Source organism: Ascaphus truei, chromosome 4, assembly GCF_040206685.1.
Source record: "Ascaphus truei isolate aAscTru1 chromosome 4, aAscTru1.hap1, whole genome shotgun sequence".
NCBI classification, from domain to species: Eukaryota; Metazoa; Chordata; class Amphibia; order Anura; family Ascaphidae; genus Ascaphus; species Ascaphus truei.
The window spans coordinates 271,999,791-272,021,958 of record NC_134486.1 but is presented as its reverse complement, the minus strand read 5'-3'; the positions used below and the strand labels follow the sequence as shown (position 1 = coordinate 272,021,958).

At 43.9% G+C, this 22,168-nt stretch overlaps 1 protein-coding gene across 10 annotated transcripts in view; it reads right to left on the bottom strand.

The window, feature by feature from the left end:
- The window catches only part of FUT9 (fucosyltransferase 9), a 279,848-nt gene that overhangs the window by 19,678 nt on the left and 238,002 nt on the right, over positions 1-22,168 (bottom strand). For 9 of the 10 annotated variants that reach the window (XM_075597480.1, XM_075597483.1, XM_075597485.1 and 6 more), the window contains one exon: positions 11,328-11,517. The gene's annotated coding sequence lies outside the window, so the exon portion shown is untranslated. Of the gene's footprint in view, positions 1-4,843; positions 4,918-11,327; positions 11,518-22,168 lie in introns of those variants that run through there. The other variant, XM_075597490.1, reaches the window with a different exon arrangement.

Genomic DNA, 22,168 nt, shown 5'->3' with positions numbered 1-22,168 from the left:
GATTGGTATAATAGAGACAATGTGAACACAGTGCACCTACTTACAAGATTTCTCTTGTTGCTTTCAATTGAGAGGATCTGTGCTTTAACCTCTTCTTCCCTGCTGCAGTCACGAATCCCATGTGAATTTCCTCAATCTTCTTCCTCTTTAATCTCTCCCAAATTGGGTGGTGGATGGTATATAGGAGGAGAGAATACAGCAGGATAGTGTATATGGTACAAAACAATTTATTAAAAACATAAAAAAACAGCCAAATGTAAACTCACATGTGGATGTGATACAAGACCAATACTAGGATGCCGTCCGCTACTTTGTTAAGAAGTCCCTTTAGCCACAACTCACACAGGGTAATGGAGATTCCTCTCAGCAGTATCTCAACGCTTAAAGTTCCCCTCACTGTCTGTGGTGAACTTCGGTGCTGGTTCGGCTGACGTCACCTCCTGCGTGTCCTCCGTGTGACTGGGCGCGCAGGAGGTGACGTCAGCCGAACCAGCACCGAAGTTCACCACAGACAGTGAGGGGAACTTTAAGCGTTGAGATACTGCTGAGAGGAATCTCCATTACCCTGTGTGAGTTGCGGCTAAAGGGACTTCTTAACAAAGTAGCGGACGGCATCCTAGTATTGATCTTGTATCACATCCACATGTGAGTTTACATTTGGCTGTTTTTTATGTTTTTAATAAATTGTTTTGTACCATCTACACTATCCTGCTGTATTCTCTCCTCCTATATACCATCCACCACCCAATTTGGGAGAGATTTAAGAGGATGAAGATTGAGGAAATTCACGTGGGATTCGTGACTGCAGCAGGGAAGAAGAGGTTAAAGCACAGATCCTCTCAATTGAAAGCAACAAGAGAAATCTTGTAAGTACAGTAGAGGCAGCGATTATTCTAAAAAAAACCAGTGGCAATTCCCCAAAAGACCCAGGTACACCCAGGTACATTCTGAATACATGCCTTAAACTTTCCTTAAACTAGCCCCAGCATTTCTGCATTGATTAATGGCCTATCAGATTAACAGCGGGGGTCCCTGGCAGTCCCATTCAAACTGAATTGGAATGCCAGGGATCCCTGCTGTGTTAATCCTATGGGTCGTTAGTCAATGCAGAAATGCCTTAAACGTGCCTCAAACTAGCCCAGAACATACCCAGCACATACCCAGCACATACCCGGAATGTAACCCGGCTAGTTTAAAGCAAATGTTAGAATAAGCGTTGCCTCTACTGTAGGTGCACTGTGTTCACATTGTCTCTATTATACCAATCCAGACATACTGCGCAATTTGTGTGTTTTTGTTTTTATTTAACCCTTTATAGGGAGGACATTTGAAATCAACAACAATCCGGTTCATTGGTTGGGAGTAATTATTTGGACTTTTCAAGAACTGCACCTTATGGACACTTTCGTTTTTTAAGCGCCAGGTATCCTTCCTATTCTTGTATATGTTCTATGTGTAGGTTGACGAGATAACCTACACTGTGGGAAACCTTAGGCTGCTATTTTGTGTTTTGGCACATTTATATTTGTATGCTTATTAATGTTCCCATTATCCAGATATTTTGTTGTCACATTTGAGCACTAGTTTAGTTATAGGTCAAGCGCTGTTATTTGTTGGTGTTTTTAGTTAGCTTTATCAATATGATTTTTAATTATTTTATTATTGGGGTGTTTAGGTGCTTGTGTATTTTTAGCCTTAATGATTTTTATAAGGTTGACCATTGAGTAATATAGTGGCTCATCATGCACATATTATTTGGGTATGATATACCACTGTGCCAATCAATGGGTACATGGAGGGTATTCTGGGTCTGGGGTGGGTGGTTAGTCTTCTCGGGTAGGTAGCAGGGAATGGGGATTAACCCCTTAATTACTAGAGCGGTTATTAATCGCTAAGGTGATTAAGGGGTTAGCGGCCAGTAGATTGTATTTTTTTATGTACTCTTGCTGGCTATGAAGGGCATGGACCTGCAGGATGCTGATGAGGACACCCTTCATGATGGCAGGGGTAAGTAGAACTTTTTTTGATGTACTTTATTTTTGTTGACTGACTAATGTTTGATTTTATAATGGGCAAATGAGCTAGTTTCCATATCTGGATAATAGTTATTTTGTCCATTAATGTACTGTATGTGTTCTGGGGGTTGTTGGGGGTAGAGGAGGTGGGTAGCAGGGTTGTTGTGGTTTTTTTGGTTCTTGGGGCGGAGGGATTGGGTGAAGGGGGTAGTAGCCCCAAGGGTGGGTGATTAGGCCTTTTGGGGGGTAACTGGACTGGTTAACCCCTTCATTAACATAGCGGTTCCCACACTATGGTAGTGAAGGGGTTAACTCCGCTCACAACCTTCCAGGCAGGCCTAACCACCCACACTGGGACTACTACCCCTTCATCCCTCCCTCTGCTCCAAGAAACAGGCTATTGAGGTTTAACCCCTTCATTGCTTTAGCAGCTCATCACTTACTTTAATGGGACTGATTCACGGAAATCTGTGGACCAAATGAACTGGCCGATCTGAGGTGGATCCAAATCCACAAAAAAGGATTGCCCATTGTCAGAGAGAGGGCTCATTAACTTATATATCTCCAATATGTAAATTAGCTTATTTCCCAGGTATTTTCGATGTGTATCTAATCCGGTGCAGTAGAGGCTACTGCTATTTGAAAGTAATAGTGCTCCGTTATTAAGATGTTATCTGTAAAGCCCTACTTCAGTGTTGGAATGGGATACACGCCAGGTTTTGGTATAACCTAAATAATGTAACATTACGTAACGTTATTTTCAGGCTTTAACCTTAACTGTGATTAGTGGATGGAGTTGAGTCGTTTTTAGTCTCATTAACGTCTAGTTTACATATAAAAACATTACTGTTGTAACGGGAGTAAGTCATGTTGTTTCGCTTTATGATTAACGGCTGTTATATATGGTTAAATTAATGTTAAAGAAGCAAACAGAGTTTAGTGAATCTGGGCTTAAATTTGCATGTTAATCCCTATTAACCCATTATAGCAATTATTAGGATGCCTTTTAGAGACTAATGTGCTAAAGTTAGAACAAGGAAAACTGTGCTGGCAAACTCCAGTTTGTGGACATGATTCTGGCTAGAGATGTGAGAACATTTCCCAGTTCGAGAAGGTTCCTGACATTTTTTTTAAAAGAAATTTGTGAATTGGAAAAATGTTCAAACAAATATTATTTCTAGGTTAGCAAGGTCAAAACGCATGCTTCTCTATTTATACTTCATACTTTATGCGAATATTCACATTTGTTAAGAGTCCTCAAACAATTTTCTGTGAAATATTCATATACTGTCAATTACAATCGATAGGAGTTCCTCCAGTTTACGAAACCCTGTAGTGTGTTATTTTTACGGTAGCTTCTAATTTTTCTTGGAGTTGAAGGATCGTGTCTAAGAGACACAATCCACACAGAGAATCCCTTTAAGTAGGTGCACTACAGACCAGAATATTTATAATATAATTAATTCTGAAGTGGTCTTGACAGGACTGCAGACAAACGGTTTAAAAGAACCTTTAATGACACTTCTAAAGAATAATTTTAAAAGAAATGTTATTTACACTTAAACAGAATATACGATAATATTAGAATTAATATTTTTAGTTTTATGTTTAGATATAATGTTGCTTGGTGTATAATATTAATCCAAGGCAAAATGTGTGTAGGCTCCTAAAGTACACTTGTATACAGTATGTTCCTTATTGCATATAGCACTCTATATATCTATCTGTATACTAAATGTATTCTTTATGGCTTTCACCTAGATGTGGTTATAGGGTTTGTAGTGTAATGCACTAGGTATCTATGATAGTACCTGACCCAAACCTAATCATGTCATTGAATGCTCAGGACATATACTATGATATAGGTATCTCCTGTAATAGTGAGCTGAGTATCACCGTAATGCACCAAATCAGTGTTATACTGACTGTAATTTGTATCTCTGTTTTTGGACAGTTAAAGTGTAATGTTTATTGAACACTCTACTTGCATGGTGTGTGTAGACACACTAACACTCTCTTGTCTTATATGCAGACGTCTCCACTAATGTTGATGGGGTGTTTGATGTAAGACTTTAATTTAAGTCTATGTACATTCCTGGATGGACCATGTCCAATCCTGCTGTTAATAAATGGACAATAAAAAAATATAGTTGAGTGAACAAGGCGTCTTGTGTCCTATTTATTAAGGAGTGTTTTCCTGAGAGAATAAAATCGGTATTAACTATGCACTTCAAACTGTAAATGTTATGGTGCCTGTGATCTAGCACTCCAAATTGTGGCACTGCACCTACGGTGGTATAGTTATATCTTCCCTGCTGGTTGAATAGTGTCTACCCTTTTAATTGCTGTGCAGCTAGCTATGTACAGCCGATTCTTCAAGTGTGTGGCTGTACACTGAAGGGACTAGATGCGGGAAAAATTATTACAAACGGAGAGGCTATGCACTATAAATGTGGCGAGAACATTGTATCATTAGACTGCTACTGTTAATACAGGTAGAAAAAAGGCAGTGCACTGCCTAGAAAAACAGGAGGAGGCTCACGGAAGCAAAAGCAAATATTTATTTCATAAAAAGTTTAGACAAAGGTCCCCCCTAGCCACAGCAAGTATCCACCTACGCGTTTCGGGCTCTATGCCCTTTCTCAAGGTGTACCCTACTCTATAGAAAGCCGATATTTAAGCCTGCGCGCCGATCGCCCTACCGAGTGACGTCACAGCCCAACTGACCAATCGGCTGGCGTCTCCTACTATGTGCGTCCCTATTGGATATGGGGATCGCGTCACATTCAACAAGCATTAATAAGAACAGACAAATCCCTCTGACTTACCAGTGGGATGTATGCTCTAAGGAGAAGCCCTCCGATTGGCCAATGAACTTGTCAATGTGTATAACTTTATTAAAGCTGACAGAACATCCTATAACTATGTCATCTGTGACGTCAGTCATTCGGCTTTCTCACCCTGTGCAAACAAAACTTTATCAAAAAAAAAAACATATTTAGAAAAATAAAAAAAAACATAGAAAACAATATTAATCTAATGTTTAAAGGATAAATGAATAACTCCCAAACATAAACAGATATTATTATTAAAAAGATGGCAGTATTTGCATAACAGCAACACACATATTGAAAAGTCAAAAAGAAAAAGAATTTATTTTACACATCTCCAGATCCCAATATGTACATCAGCAACATAATAATAAGGAAACTTTATTTATTCACTTAGATACTAATAACCTAATGTATACTGATGCACACATTAGAACCCAGGGGTATGCAAAAAGAGGACAGATCAAAATGCATAAGATAAACAAAGCAATATAACATCTTAGAGGGATATTACCCAGAGTCAGAGGAATCAAATATATGAGGAATATAAGAAATATAAATATCCTATGTACAAAAGGAAAAAAGAGAAGAGAATGAGAAAAGGAGGAGAGGTGAAAAAAGGTGGGAGAGAAAGAGGGAAGGGAGAGGGTAATATCCCTCTAACCATATCAAGCACTCTGATTAAGTACTCTGGGCATGTTTAGATTTAAATTAAATAAACTAAACTTATTTTCTTAATATGTTCACTTATGTATGAACCTAGTTTCTCTTTGGATTTAAAGATATTTTTTTCATGTTGATTATCATATTTCCATATCCTATGACATCTATGTACACTTCCTGCTTTTTTTTTTTTAATTATGCAGGAATGTGTTAAAATCAGATTACATATGATTCAAAAGATGTTATATTGCTTTGTTTATCTTATGCATTTTGATCTGTCCTCTTTTTGCATACCCCTGGGTTCTAATGTGTGCATCAGTATACATTAGGTTATTAGTATCTAAGTGAATAAATAAAGTTTCCTTATTATTATGTTGCTGATGTACATATTGGGATCTGAAGATGTGTAAAAGAAATCCTTTTTCTTTTTGCCTTTTTAATGTGTGTGTTGCTGTTGTGCAAATACTGACATCTTTTTAATAATAATATCTGTTTATGTTTGGGAGTTATTCATTTATCCTTTAAACATTAGATTAATATTGTTTTCTATGTATTTTTTTATTATTCTAAATATGTTTTTTTGTTTGATAAAGTTTTGTTTGCACAGGGTGAGAAAGCCGAATGACTGACGTCACAGATGACATAGTTATAGGATGTTCTGTCAGCTTTAATAAAGTTATACACATTGACAAGTTCATTGGCCAATCAGAGGGCTTCTCCTTAGAGCATATATCCCACTGGTAAGACAGAGGGATTTGTCTGTTCTTATTAAAGCTTGTTGAATGTGACGCGATCCCCTTATCCAATAGGGACGCGCATAGTAGGAGACGCCAGCCGATTGGTCAATTGGGCTGTGACATCACTCGGTAGCGCGATCGGCGCGCATGTTTAAATATAGGCTTTCTATAGAGTAGGGTACATCTTGAGAAAGGGCAGATACTTGCTGTGGCTAGGGGGGACCTTTGTCTAATCTTTTTTTTTGTAACAATTTTTTTATTGGACACATTGAACAGTTGTTGTACATACATAATTGTCATGGGCCCATGACAATTCAATCCAAATACAGCCATATTATGTCCATTAGTATTTTCACATTTTCTAGAAGAGGGTGAACTGAGTGAGAGGGGGGGAAGGGAAAGAGAGGGAGAGAGAGGGGGGGGGATGGAGACCAGAGGGGGGATGGAGGGATGGGGTGGGGGGGGAAGGTGAGTGCTCGGAGATTCCCCGGCAGCTCCGTCTTGGTTTGGGGGGGATCGCTTGGGGTGTCATGGGTTTCCAAGAGTTGGCCTTGTTGGGTTTTATCTCCTCATCCAGGGGTCCCACGTATTCCCGAACTGGGGCATCTTCTTTTGGAGCATAGCCGTGAGTTTTTCAATTATCATGACCTCGTTTATTCTACTGATTACTGTGGTTCTCGAGGGGGCCTTGACCTGTTTCCATGCGGCTGCTATTGAGCACCTGGCCGCTGTTAACATGGCTGTAATCAGTCTGGACATTGGCGGAAGAAGATCCTCAAGGGTCAATGGGTCGAGGGGCAGAGAAATGGGTCGAGGGGCAGAGAAATCCCTGTTACCTCCAAGATAAGCGTCTGGATCAAGGTCCAGTACCTTTGAATCTCCGGACATGACCACCAAATGTGGGCCATGTCCCCCTTTTGACTGCATCCCCGCCAGCAGAGGTCTGGAGTGCCGGGGTAGACTTGGCTCAGCCTAGCTGGAGTCAGGTACCATTGATACATAATTTTATAGATGTTCTCTTTTATTGTTGTACAAATTGATGTTTTAGTAGCGTGCTCCCAAATCTCCTCCCAGTCTTCCTGGTCTATTTGGAGGCCCAAGTCCTCTGATCATTTTTGCATATAACGGTGGTCCGGGGGATGGGATACCGGTTCCAAACCTTTATAGATCTCAGATATCAAACCTCTTTGATATGTGTTTTTAGTGCAAAGGGATTCAAATCTGGTGAAGGGGGGAACTTGGAGGTTGGGGATAGTGCTAATAGAAAGTGGCGAACTTGAAGGTATTTAAACAGGTGGAGGCAAGGGATCTGGAATTTGTCCTTTAGTTCCTGGTATGTTAGGATCTCTTCCTTCTGCAGCAGATCAGAAACCAGCTTAATGTTACGACCCTGGAATTGGCCAAATTGTCTCGGGGAACAACCCGGTGGGAAATTGGGGTTCCCAAAGAGTGGTATGAGCTGGGAGGGGCAAGCTAGCAGACCATACTTCCCTTTGCTTTTAAGCCATACGTGCCACGTGCATCTCATTGCTCCCAGGTCGAACCTCTGTGTTCTGGCTCCGCTGCCACTCGGGGTCCACATTGCTACCTGGAGGGAGCTGGGGCACGCATAATGGGATTCTATTTCGTTCCAAGAAGCCAAGGCTGGGTCGCAATTCCAAACTACAGCCTGCTTCAATTGTGCTGCCAGGTAGTACTTGGCTATGTCGGGGACCCCCAATCCTCCTCTCGCTTTTGATGAAAGCATGACAAATCTAGGGACCCTGGGTTTTTTGTCATTCCAAATAATTTGGAAAAATTGGGATTGAATATTTTTTAGCGCTGCTTGTGGGATTATAATTGGAAGGGTTTGGAAATTGTAAAGTAGTCTTGGGAGGACGTTCATTTTTATTGAGACCATTCTCCCAAACCACGAGATCTGGTGCTTTTTCAATACTTTGAGATCTTTTTTAATCTGATCGAATAAGGGGGGGTAGTTGTATTGGTATAGCGTATTATATGACTTGGAAATTTTAATTCCCAGGTATTTAATGCACGTGGAGCTCCACTTGTATTTATAGTTGGCCTGAATTAATTTCCATGATTGGTCGGGGAGGGATATATTTAGGGCCTTTGATTTGTCCATATTGACTTTATAGTCTGAGACTGATCCAAATTGAGTTAGTACCCTTTGAAGGTTGCGGAGGGAGGTATGGGGGTCAGCGAGCGTCAAGATTACGTCGTCTGTGAATAAGGATATTTTGTGCTCCCTATCTGCAATTTGGATTCCCTTTATACTTTTTTCATCTCTAATTATAGCTGCTAGGGGCTCAATAGTTAGTGCGAATAAAAGGGGAGAAAGTGGGCAGCCTTGTCTGGTACCGTTCCTGATTTTTATTGGCTCTGAGTAGCCTCCTGATAATTTTACGTGGGCTGACGGGTTTTGATAGAGGGCTCTCACTCCCTCCAGGTAGGGACCGCAGAAGCCGAACCTCCTCATGGTCTGATCTAAGAAGGACCACTTGATTCTGTCGAATGCCTTTTCGGCATCCAGGCTCAGAATCATTGCTTTTGAGCCGGAGAGATGCACGTGGTCAATTATATCCACAATTTTTCGGGTATTGTCGGAGGCCTGTCTTCCAGACACAAAACCTACTTGATCTACATGTATCAGCCTAGGGAGAATTGGGTTTAACCTGTTTGCTAAGATCTTGCTGTAGATTTTGAGATCTGTGTTTAATAGTGAGATGGGCTTGTAGTTCTTGTCTAATCTTTTTATGAAATAAATATTTGCTTTTGCTTCCGTGAGCCTCCTCCTGTTTTTCTAGGCAGTGCACTGCCTTTTTTCTACCTGTTCCTGCTTCTTATACTGGTGGACTGCACGCTACTTATCCCTGCTGTGGAATACCTCCCTGGATCCTGAAATTCAAAAGTGAGTTATATTTGTGGGTTGCCATACCCTTTTATTCTCACTATATGGGACATTGGTTGTACTATTATTTATTGGTGCCTGTGGCATTAAGTACTAGTCCCTCTAACCCTATTAGGGTAACTTTATTGCATTATACAGTTTATTGGGAGTTGTTCAACTGCAGATGTTCAAATATCAAAGGGCTTATTTTTCTGATGCACTGGCGTTCTACACATCTATACTGTTAATAGCAAAACTGGCTCTTTAACTAGGCTTTCCCTGTTGTTTTGATGATATATTTGTCACGTAGATTGCCTTATACAGTCTGTGTATATCGTGTGTACAAGTGTTGAGACTGTTAAGGCTGAGAGATCTTATATCCACACGTAGGAGTTAATCCCAAATTAATAGAGGTTGTTACTCTAACATGATGGCTGGTTGATATTGTGGCTGGTTATACACTGTACTCGGAGTTGGCTTAACAGTGTATATGTATGATGTATGAATTATTTCACCAAAAGGTGGGTATACACTCTGTTTTGCTTGTAGCTTTATCTCCAATACAATATAATGAATCGTGGCTTTATTCAAGATAGAAGGGCTTTGTGAATGTACACCCTACTGTAGATTCACGTGAGTACCGTGGCTTATTCCTCTACATGTGGATGCAATATTGTTTCCTTATTGTAATGATTGCTTTGTGTAATGACAAACACTGTGTACATATCGCGTGTATGCAACTGTGTGTTTACATCCTCGCGTTCCGTTTGTCCGCCATTGTCGTTGTAGCAGCAGCTCCGTTAGGCTGACGTATCGCGTGGCTACTTAAAGGGATTCTCTGTGTGGATTGTGTCTCTTAGACACGATCCATCAACTCCAAGATTTGTCCCCTTCACAGTAATACCAGTAAATGAAAAGGTGTAGATGAAAAATGGTACCAGGGCAGCCAGGTAAACTGGTATGAACAATACCAGAAAAGACAGTGGGACCAGATACAAACCAGCGCCCGCAAGGAGTAAAGTCCAATAAATCCAAATGAGGGGAAAGGAGAGAAAGTCCAATGAGTTCAATGAGCAGCAGTTCTCCAATCAGGTGATCCGTTACATGTGGATAGAAACAAAAACAATGATCATAGTGTAAACTGTATAATGCCTACAAAAAACATTGAAAACAAACTACAAACAACAGGAACATAACATAAAACACAGAAGCTGAAATAAAAAACTATTTAATAAAACAATGGAGCCTGCTGCAGCGGGTCATCAAGGGGTTAAAACCCAAAACCCTACTCACAGCAGGACCGGATAAAATGCCGTGACCTTTGACCCTACGGGTTCCCCTTAGGAAGTGACGTCAGTCACGAAACACGAAGGGTCAAAGGTCAGGATGCCTTCGGAGAGAGCTGGTTGCGTGCAGCGTTCCTGACCACCCCAGCAGGAAGCGACGCCATCACGAGAGAGGTCCCTACCGACGTGTGCAGTTGTGTACAGCTCCCCTTCCCCTGTGTCTAATCTGGGAACTATCCACACTTTGGAGGGAGATAGAATCATCACCACACACACCCAGGCATCCACGGAGGACTCTCCCTGATTTTGGCATTCGTTCCTGTTGGTTTCACACACACATTTTATACGCTCCTGCTCTAAGTAGGGGTTTGGGTTTTAACCCCGTGTTGACCTGCTGCAGCAGGCTCCATTGTTTTTTTAAATAGTTTTTTATTTCACCTTCTGTGTTTTATGATATGTTCCTGTTGTTTGTAGTTTGTTTTCAATGTTTTTTGTAGTCATTATACAGTTTGCACTATGATCATTGTTTTTGTTTCTATCCATATGTAACGGATCACCTGATTGGAGAACTCCTGCTTATTGGACTCATTGGACTTTCTCTCCTTTCCCCTCATTTGGACTTATTGGACTTTACTCCTTGCGGGCGTGGTTTGTATCTGTGCCCACCTCTATCTCGAACACACATAATGTACAGATTCAAATATAATATGAATTAGCTTTAGAAAAAAATATATTATTGGATTACATTTTTTAAACATAATCACATTTGCTTTCATACATTTTTCTATTTTGATTTTGGTTCTGCTGCTTTATGGGAAGGTACAGTGAGGATAAGGTGAGAACAAATAAACCTTGCACAAGTTTGGACCATTAATAACAAAAATGATAAATTGGTGTAATCATACCAGTCTGATCACAGCAAGCAGTGCATTATTGTTTAGACGTATGAGTTTTAGGCAGCCATAAAATATATGCACTGCTGGTATCATATATCTTTATATTCATTCTTAGATGTTTCTCTTCTTTCTTTATTTTGTTTCAAAATGTTCTCATTTTATCATCCTCTTGCTGATCCATAGGAGGTTCAAAATATCTCTGAAAGAAAGTAAAATATCTCCATTACAGATCTACATTCTTGAACATTTTAGATGATGTTGTCAATTACAATTGCTTAACAATTTCTGGAATTGAGTTGTATATCCTCTGACTGCTATTGCACTTAAGATCATAAAAGGGATGTCAAACTTAGCTCACAAAACAAACATAAAAATGGATGCCCAAAAAAATCAAATAAGTATAAACAGTTTTATGTTTTCTTGGCAAGATTTGTAAGCAATGTAAATTGAGTGTGACAATAGTGCCTATCAAATATTCAACATTCTGACACTCCAGCACACAATAAGTTAATTTGGGTTCGAAGTTATATCTTAAAAAAACATGTTTTGTTTTATTGGGGTCAGGCCACAATGACCTGGCCTGTTTTCTGTGCTTATTTCTAAAAGTGAGGTTATCGGTGTGTGACCTGGTCTCGGATTGTGGGTTGATTAAAACCATAGACCCAAAACCCTTGTTGACAGTGAAAGTAACCAAGACATATTGAAGAGACTTCAAGGTGATTTCAATATGTGCTGGACAGAGCAAGAGGGAATGGCCAGGCCCTTACACATTTAGTAAAAACGAGATATTTCTGACCAGAACGTTTAGCTGTTTCAATTAAGTCCAAAGATGCTGAACTAGTTAGGATGCATATGTAATGTATTTATTTGTCCATCAAAGATGGAAATGGCTCTATCAAAATACAGCCACGGCCGCTTTTATTTGAACACTTCTCGGTTATTTTTCGGTGACTTTTTCCGAATGCCATACACTTCGCCGCGTTCATGCGACATTCATGCCGCATTCATGCCAGCGCCACCCGCGCTTGATCTGTTTAATGATAATGGCTCGGATTTAATTGGTTGCAATTCTTTGCGTATCCGCCAGGTGGCAGATATTCATGAATTGTAATGAATTCTAATGTGTACACTACATGTGCTTCAGTAATGTGTCGACTTGCAGGTGTTTAAAAAATACCACAGTGGTTGTGAATTGACCTTGGTACTGAAGAAGATACAATACTGTATCAATTTAGGCTTTTCATATTAAAAACGTAAATGTCTAAATGTATATTTTGGTAAGCCGAACACATTAAAGCAGGTCTCATCATTCTAAGGGTTATAGAAAGAGTTATAGTTATAGTTATACTTTTTACTCTGAGCAAGTTTGAGTTTAAAAGAACTGTTCGCTCATCATAAATGTCAAGCGAGTGAGGAGTGCGGGTTAAGGACATTCCCCAAGAGGGGGGGATTATTTTGTTCCCAGTGCAGAGTTCTTGGATAAAAGTCTGTATTTGGAATATGAAAACTAGAATTCAACAAGAGACGTGTTTTATGCCAACAAGATACATGAATTTTCATATTTCAAACTTCAAAAGAACCTATTTTGGGAGGAAACTAATGCTGTGCATTGGTAACGTATAGATTCTCTGTTTTACCCAATTATTTTATTAAACTGTCTGCATTTACTATATTGTATGTTTATTGCAATATGATTTTTTTCCGGAACTAAGGACTGTACTATTTTTTTATTTTACATCTAAAATGTAATCAGCACTGTCTCTGGACTCTAATTGAATCAAATACCTTTTGAAGAGTAACCACATTTTTGCTACAATAGGTTTTTGTGTGTGTAGCCCCGGTCTTATTTTGCCTCCAGAGACCCCCTCTGTAGCGTGCCGAGCGATCGCGGGTGCCGCCGGAGGCAGTGACGGACCCGCCGGCACAACGCAAAGGTGGGGGCCGGAGCAGGGAGCGCTCCGAGTCCCCGGAGTCTCTGCGGCGTACCCGGCTAGCGGGGGCCGCCATGGCAGGTTGCGTGCGCATTGGTCGCGCAGGCACAGTAAGGGTAGCGCACGCGGTCCCAATGCTAAAGAGGTCCTGAGTGGACTACAATTCCCAGCAGCCTCTGGGGATTGCCCTTTCACCCCCATCACGTGCAGCCAGACAGCAAATAGGGTTTTGCAGCTTCTCCTGTGGAGGAAGGCTACAATGTTGCGGGGACCACGTTTGTCAGTTGGAGCTGGGAGCAGGAAGGGGGAGGAAGGGTGTAGGGAGCAAGTGGCTCCTACACCAGGTAAGGTTCCCCAGATCCCAGGCAGGCCCCAATCCCCACCGGGTAGTGGGTAGGTACTGAGGGACGGCCCCTAGGTTAGGGACCCTGCCCTTAGGTGTGAGTGTGCAGTCTTGTCAGTGTCACGGCTGGTGGTGCTGTGTGCACTGACAAGTAGGCACAGTGTGTGTGTGCAGTGTAGCTGCAGGTACCAGGGTGAGTGCAGTGCGGTTGCTGCCGGTACGGAGTGAGTGCAGTGGTTGCTGCAGGTTCCGTGTGAGTGCAGTGGGTTGCTTCAGGTATCGAGTGAGTGCAGTGGGTTGCTGCAGGTTCAGTGTGAGTGCAGTGCATTTTCTGCAGAGGTTAGGGAGAAGTTAGTCAGAGGGGACCCGGGTGGTGAAGGGAGAGGTGGAGTGGGTGCAGGGGGTCAGTGACCCACCAGCATAGGACAGGCTACCCCGTAGGCCCATAGGAGTGTTCCCTGAAGTCACCGAAGGTTGCTGTGCTGCAGGGACAGCCTATAGTAGTGGCGAGCATCACCCTTACTGAGTACCAGCTAGGGACAAGTGTGCGGAGCAGGTCTGCTGGCGAGTCATATGGGACCAGACGGCTGGACATTGAGACCCAGGAGGCAGACCGCTGATTCATCTGACCCTTTGCGAAGAGGTACCGGTCACCGCCGTGACCGGAAGGTACTATAACATCAAGTGCACCAACACCGGTCAACAGGCGCTGATCTCGCCTTAGGCTAAACTCTTTAGGAACACTGAGCGAGTGGTTAAAGAACTGAGCCTATACCATCACTTTAATATATATGGACACGGTGTGTGGGGCACGCGGTGAGGGGACGGAGGCGTTGCTCCTGATGAGAGTGGCCGGGCCACTAAGGTTACACATTAAGGTTATATTGCTATAATATAGAGTGATAAGGTTCCATGCAATATCATATAGTAAAACTGGTTACAATCATAAGGTGTTGTATGTTTCTTGCCCAGGGGAATCTCACATCACGGGGATCCTGGGTAAGTGGAGGCGCTGCGCTAAGTAAGTGTATGAGTGTTACCCCAGGCTCCCAGCTAGCGGAGGCTCAGATCTCCTGGAGCCACAGGTGTTGTACAGTGACCAGTAGTTCCTTTGGGAGGGTTCAGAAAAAGGGCTACATTTGGAGGCACTGCTGAGAGATCAGACCTGGGGTGCCCGGTAATTTTTTTTCTAAATTGTGCTATTTTTGTTTCACCATGTGGGTGCTCTCAAGGCGGGAGAGCCCACGTGCTGAATGCCTGCCCGCGCAGGAAAATTTTGCAAACAGTTATCCAGGACTGGCGGGAAACCCAGAGCCCCGCCCCCACACTGTGAGTGAGCACAGTGAATAGCGATCCGCCATGTCTGTTCACCATAAGATAGGTGACGGATGCAGTAAATCACACCCTGAGTTGTATAGAGCCAGGCGAACAAGAGGGATGAACGTAACCGTTATTTTGTGTCCATGCTTACAAAGGGACTTGAATATACCTGGTAGTGAGGACTTTGATGTCTATCAGCTACCGCGTGGGGTGTTCGTGACACAAGTGGAAGGGAAGAAGTGTCTCCAAGGTCCCTGTTCTAAATGTGATTTCCCAGGTTGTGAATTGACCAATTGTTCCTTTGGGAGGGTTCAGAAAAAGTGCTACTGTACATGTGTTAATCATCTTTTTTCTTAGTACAGAAGAGACCATGGACTCCTAGATGTGAGACTATTTATCTTTGATGGTGGCAGTGTATTGAGGTGGACGGATTGGGGGGAGATAAGTGAGTCAGCTGGATAGTCCTTCTACATGTTAATTACATCTAGCTCTCACCTATTTGGCCTCCTGAAAAAAAATCTCATTACATAATCAACAGAGAGAAGAAACAAAAACCTCTTCCTTCAGGAGCTCAATGTAACTTAAAAATGATCATGATTTAAGTCATGGGAGCTATTACTGCTATTAGCTTACTCTGAAATTGCAACTTTGGAGAGAAAATGTTATGTTTTTAGTTTCCTTGAAAATCAGGGCTTTTATTTTCAGCCGAGGCTCTTACAAATGCTATGTGCTTTTCAATCCATTGTTTCATACAACCTTAGGCTAAGGCCCCGGTCACGCCGCTGTAACGCACGCCCGCGATATTGGCGGCGCATTCAGCCGATTTCCCGGTCTGCAGCTCACTGCAGGAGAATTGACTGGGGGGCGTGGCGGGGGAGTGACTATTGAGAGCAGGAGCAGCTCTCGCCCGAGCGCTGCGGCCCCCCCTCGCAGCGGGCCCGGCGCCATTGAGAGGAGGGCTCTCGTGCGTGCAGCGTCCGCTGTAGTAGGCAGCGGGGGCAAGGCCATAGTCACTGTGGCCTGCCCTAGTTTTTAGAGGGCTGCAAAACTATCCAAAATGCAGTTGCAACATTTCCCACCGCAAAATTTGAGTCCTTTAAAAACATATCACCATGCCTTAGAGGGCAAATAATGTCACCAAATTAGTAAGCTTTCAACAAAAAAACAATGAGCAAAACATGGTGTGTCTATTCTATTTATACTCTTAGTGATTTTAAAGGATTTTGCAACAGAAGCCAGCAGTTTTAGTTAATTTTGCAAATTAAGCATAATAATTGCAATTGCACCATGACTTAATGTAATGTTCGGCGAATCGATTGCGAACTCTGACAAGGCCCCTCTGGGGCAACGGTTGTGGGAGTTACAAGGAAGAGTGTGAGTAGGAGTTAAGCAATACCTTACTAGCCTCTTTGGAAGGCATGGGGAGTAGATAGTGTAGTTTGATTAAGATTAAATAGCACAGCGGTACAATGAGCAGACCAACAGACGTTGATTTGCGTATCATTAGCTTAGTAAAGAAGGCGTTATCTTGGGGCAAATAATGGCTATTCCTAATTTAGGGAACATCATGTTATTTTACCTGATTTAATGGAGTTTAATAAATCTCCCGCTTTATCTACTAAACTTCAATAGAAATATAGCTCAACCCCCTTATAACGCCCGTATCACATCATGTTATAAGCGGATCATGTTAGAAATAATGTACAATTGTATGCATTGTACAATTAAGTATTTAAGATACAATAATCGTGTTGTAAAGTATTCATAAATATGAAAATTGGGAGCCACGCTTGCATCGCGTTATAAGCGGATTCGCGTTGTAACAGATCGCGTTATAACGGGGTTGAGCTGTATACTGTATGCACATGTGATGATCTCTTTGAATTGATAAGCATAAAAAGCAGTTTGAAATACAATAAAACAGCATTTTCTGTATAAACTACTAAGGCCCAGAAACTAAAGTCTCTGCTATGTCAATTAACATGATATTAACCGAACTTAAAAGCACGTAATCTTCAAAGGACACTAACCTAACATTAAATCATGTTTTCTGCCCTAAAGAGCATACAGTAGTATTAACTGTAACGGCCGTCAAGTGATAATGACACATAAATTGTATGTAAATAAGGCCTTATCGTAACGTCACATATTAACAAAAGTCTGTTAAGGTTAAAAAAAGGAAATTAATATTACGTTAGTTAGGTCATGCCTAAACTTGATTTTACTCATAGCCAGCCTTGAAAGGCTTTTACAGGGTCTGGATGGGTGTAACACCACAGTGGGTGCCCAACATTATTTTCTTGTCTACTCATCTTTTTCAGGGCCTGGAATGGAGTAACGCTAAGACGTACAGTACTTAATGTCTCAGTATTGGAAGATAATGCAAGGTTATGCTATTACGTGATGTTACGTCTATACAAATTTGCATGTACTTCTTCTGCTATTTTTGAATATATTTAGCCCTTCATATGTAAGGAAAGAGAGGTACCCTCAGCACTCTAATGAAAGACTAGCACACAAAAGTACTGAAGTATTTTCCATTTGCAAGTGATTTACTTAAGTAAAAAATATATTCAAGTAAAAAATATATCATGGGTGATACTGAAAACACAATTTCCGACAATCCCCACTCTTATCTCTAAGCCAACATTGTGGGAGAAAGGAACAGAAAACACTTAACAGTGATAGCCAGGTCCCCAAAGAGTCCTCCCGGTGGCGTCAGAGGCACGGCGCCGCCATCTTTGTTATGTCCGCAGGGGCGCGGAGTCTCGCCCATGCGCAGTCGCGATGCGGCGGCCAATATAGTGAGCGCGAAGGGGCAGAGATGGCGCTCCCTAGCACAGGGACTCCCCAAGGTCGTGCAGGAGCAGAAGAGAGCAGTGGCGGCCATTACAGGGTTGCACAGGCGCGGCAGACATAGCGCACGTGGCCCTAATGTTAAAGAGGTCCTGAGTGGACTACAATTCCCAGCAGCCTCTGGGGACTGCCCTTTCACCCACATCACGTGCAGCCAGTGAGCAAATAGAGTTTGCAGCTTCTCCTGTTGGAGAAGAATACAATGTTGCGGAGACTATGCTAGTCATTTGGAGCTGGGAGCAAAAAGGGGGAGGAAGTGTGAAAGGAGCAAGTGGCTCTTACACTAGGCCAGGTTACCCCCCAGACCCCAGATAGGTCCCACTCCCCACTAGGTTAGTGGGTAAGTCATAGGGAAGGCCCCTTAGGTAGGGACCCTGCCCTTAGGTGAGAGTAAGTCTTGTCAGTGACACAGCTGCTCGCTGTGTGCTCTGACAAGAAGAGACAGTGTTGTGTGCAGTGCATTTAGAGTAGTTGCTTTGGCTGTGTCAGGGAAAGGCCCCTCATAGGAAGAAGGGGGGTTGCTTTTTAGTTATACAGTGTGTGTAATATCACCAGTGCCAGTTGCACTTGGTGAGCTGCCAGAGTCTGGGAGCATACAGAATCTACAGTAAGAGATCCTATGCATTCAGGGGCTAGGGTAGAGGTATACCCCAGGGCCCAGTTAGTCCCCTGAGACACTAGAGGAATACTGTATGTGATAGGGACTGCCTTAAGACAGGGACTCCTTCACATACTCAGAGAAAGAGGAAGAGACATGCTGCAGGACAGTGCCTGAATGCCATGCAGCCTGAGTGCAGAAAGAGTATCCATTCCTGCAGAGAGCAGCGCAGTGCGGCGTGGGATCACTGTGCAGTGTTGCTGAGTCCAAGGATTATCCTGATCAGGAGCAGTGATCAGGGAGGTAGTAGAATAAGTGCACCACCGGGCCCCAACACAGGGAAGCGCTATCCCTCACACTCACACTCTCTTTATGGTTGTGAACACTCACATTATTATCAAAGGAACTAAGGGTGATGTGATGATGGGCATGTGGGTGAAGGGATGGTATGCATTCAGGGTGATGCAGGGTTATTCATATGATGTATTGATGTTATGCAAAGAGAGTTTCATTGAAGTTATCATTCATGCTCAGTAAATACTGTTTATTCACATTGTGTGTATTTACTGTATGGTTGTTCTGGTGAGGGCACACTCCCACCACGTTGGGATCCCTCATCAGTGGAGGCGCTGCACCGAGTGTAAGTATATACCCCAGGTTCCCCGTGGCAGAAGCTCAGCCCTCCTGGTTGCCAAACAGGTACAGCACCACACTGATAAGTAGTCAGATACAGCTACCCACCCCAATCTCACTTAGGGTGGGGGAAAGAGGGCTACATTTGGAGGCACTGCTGAGATCCAGACCTGGGGTGCCCTATAAATTTTTTTTCCTCTCCAAATTCCAAATATGTTTGTAAAGTCTGGACACGAGGTCCTCGCCTGGGCCTTGAGGCAAGATTTTAACCCCCGCCGTTTGGTGGCCGTAGAAGGCCTTCCCGCAACTATATTCAACGTGGAGGTCTGTGATCATATGCGTAAAATGTCCGGGTGGCCATACGCCTGTATTTTAGCTGAAGAACAAGACCCCACGTCCATGTGGAGATCGATACTTTTTGTGGTGACACCCACGTGGGATATATGCCTGTCAGAGGCACGATCCACACTGTTTATGCCAGGGGGCCCCCCTGAGGGTTACCCTTTAGTCTACGCTGACCTAGCGCCATGGCATCTTTCCCCAAGTTGGAAGCGTGCACTTGTTGCTGCGCTCAAGGCGGCGCCGAATTACCTTGCAGAAAGCTGTCCGGGATTGGCAGGAAAACATAAGCCCTGCCCCCGCAAGGTGAGTGGCTTAGAACTGAGCCAGAACTATTCCTTGATAGAAAGTGCCCCTCCTCTAGAGTCCACCAGGGGGAGAGAATGCCTTGAGCAGCATTCAGCCACTTCTGTTCACCATAAGAGAGGTAACGGATGCAGCGACATACACCCTCGGCTGTATAGAGTCATACGGGCCCCAAAGTTAGGCTCACCAATGGTAGTATGCCCATGTGTATTAGAAGACTGTAATGTGTCTGGTGGCTGGGCAGCTGGCTTATCTACGTTACCAATAGTGCTCATAAAGACAGAGGTAGATGGGGAAGGATGCCTGCACTGCTGCCTGATCGGTTGTGATTGCCCCGTCGGTGAATTGACCCGGGGGCCCAAGTGTTCCGACTGTGAGGTGCAGTTCCTGAAACCCAGACTGCCGCAGCCTACAGTACCGCCAGAGAAAGAGGAGGAGGAGCCTGACCTCTCTACTAAAGTGAGTTACATTGCTAATCAGTCTGTCTTAATCCCAGACGCTTCAGGGGGCCTGTGTGTCCAGAGCGATGTTCCAGACACTGTTGCAGAAACAGATTATTTTCTCCCTGGGAATGAAATAGACTGCAAGGGGTTACACCCTAACGTGTATGTGGCCCGGCAATTGCACTCGCGCTAATGTGCCCCTGCCTTCATGAAGCCTGTGACAAGGCAGTCGACATATTCCAGTTCCCGCTAGGCTTCAAGACAACCGAGGTGGAAGTTGAAGTGTGTATTCAATGTTTTAGTACCACCTGCGACTGTTCTAGAGGCGAACTGGCATGGGAGCCGAATGTGCCTGCTGCGAGGCATATTTATTGAAGCCAATTATGCCCCAGCCTGCAGAATCCACAGAGAAAACTGATCTGACTGATCTCTCTACCCAGGCGGTTGAAGCCGCTGCTATTCAACCTACCCCAGCTATAGAGGTTGCAGAGGGCTCGTGCGCCCAATTGGACCTTCTAGACTCGGTTCCAGAGCCGGAACCACCGATGTTGGAGTTACCAAAGGCAGAGTCCCAGATGTTGGAACCCCAGATGTCTGTTCCAGACCCAGTTCCCGAGCAGGAATCTCAGATGCCAGAACCGCAGAGTGGGGTGACTGCCCAGGAAAAGTGGGGTGCACTTCCGCTAGTGGCACCGGAGCAAGACTGTTTGCTGTTGATAGCCAACAGCGAATACAAGATACCCAGATGCTGTTCCCCTGTGGAAGTATCGCTTCTCTCTCCTATCACTGACGCTGATCCACCATTAGTGGTTATGCGCCAACCGGCGGACCACTCCTGCAAAAACCCAGAGCCAACTATCTCGCGGATACAGAGCCTGCTGTGGGTCCGTGTACCCTAGATGAGGTGTATCCAGATGCTGCCGCTTGCTCTGTGGTGGGCCCTGGGCCCGAGGTGAGATTGCTCATGACCTGGCGGTGGGCCCGTTGTACATTGACGTTCCCTGACAGCAAGCGCAGGTGCGGCCGGAACCGCAGAAGAGTCCAACGGCCGTGGCCACTCCCAGGGTGTTGGAGGAACAGTCGGAGATGAGACCAGAGGAAGAGGATTCCATCATAAGCCAGCGGAGTGGTGAGATACCCTCTTACTCCCCACAGGCTCCGATGGAGGCGCCGGACGTAGAAGAAGAAGAGGAAGTTACGGTGCGGGACCCAGTCCAAAATGGCGGCTCTCGTCAACCTGGGAGCCCGTGCGTTCCAACTCAAATGGTCTCAGGACTGGGATCCAACGCTCCCGAGTTTCCAGCAAATGATTGCTACCAGGCGGTACAGGATCAACAGTGTGTACCAGCCATCTGCCAAGTGGAGGGACAATTCAACTCTACCCTGATGTCCAGTGCAGCTGAGGTGGTAACAGTCAGCATTCCTGATGACCTGCTGGACACCGTGAATCAATGCAGTGGTAAGGTATCAACCCTTGACCCCCTGCAGGATGTAACAGAGACTTTGGGTACAAAGACATTGCTAATCACTCGCTTCCCAGTGGAAGCCTCACAAGTGCTTAGGGACAAGGACTGTGTTGTGAGTGATCCAGTGAAATTTGCCTCCTTTAAGCACAAAAAGGAGCGCTCCATTCACCATGTGGTGGACCGCAGAAAAGGTCAAGACGTCCTGGCCTACCGCATCCATGCCGCGGATGGCCGAGTAAAGGTCTGGCCAAGAGACACTGTGCTATTAATTCCACCAGGGGGAGGAAGTTGTATGGAACCAGTGACTGTTGCACCTGACCATGAGTTTGCGGAGGCTCACAAAAGCCAAAGTGAGGTACCCCCACATCAGTTAGAGGCACCCCACAATTGGTCTCAGCAAACAGCTAACACTCAGCTGGCCTCGGGTATAACTGTTATGATTAAGTTATGCACTGTTGATGTTAGAGCACCTGTGATAAGTTGTGTATACTATGCCCTGCATTTTTATTATATAACTCTGTGCTGTGTGACGCTGTCCTCCAAGCGGGGACGTTGGTATTTCCACCAGGGGGAGAATGTAGCCTTGTCTCCAAAGAGTCATCCCGGTGGCGTCAG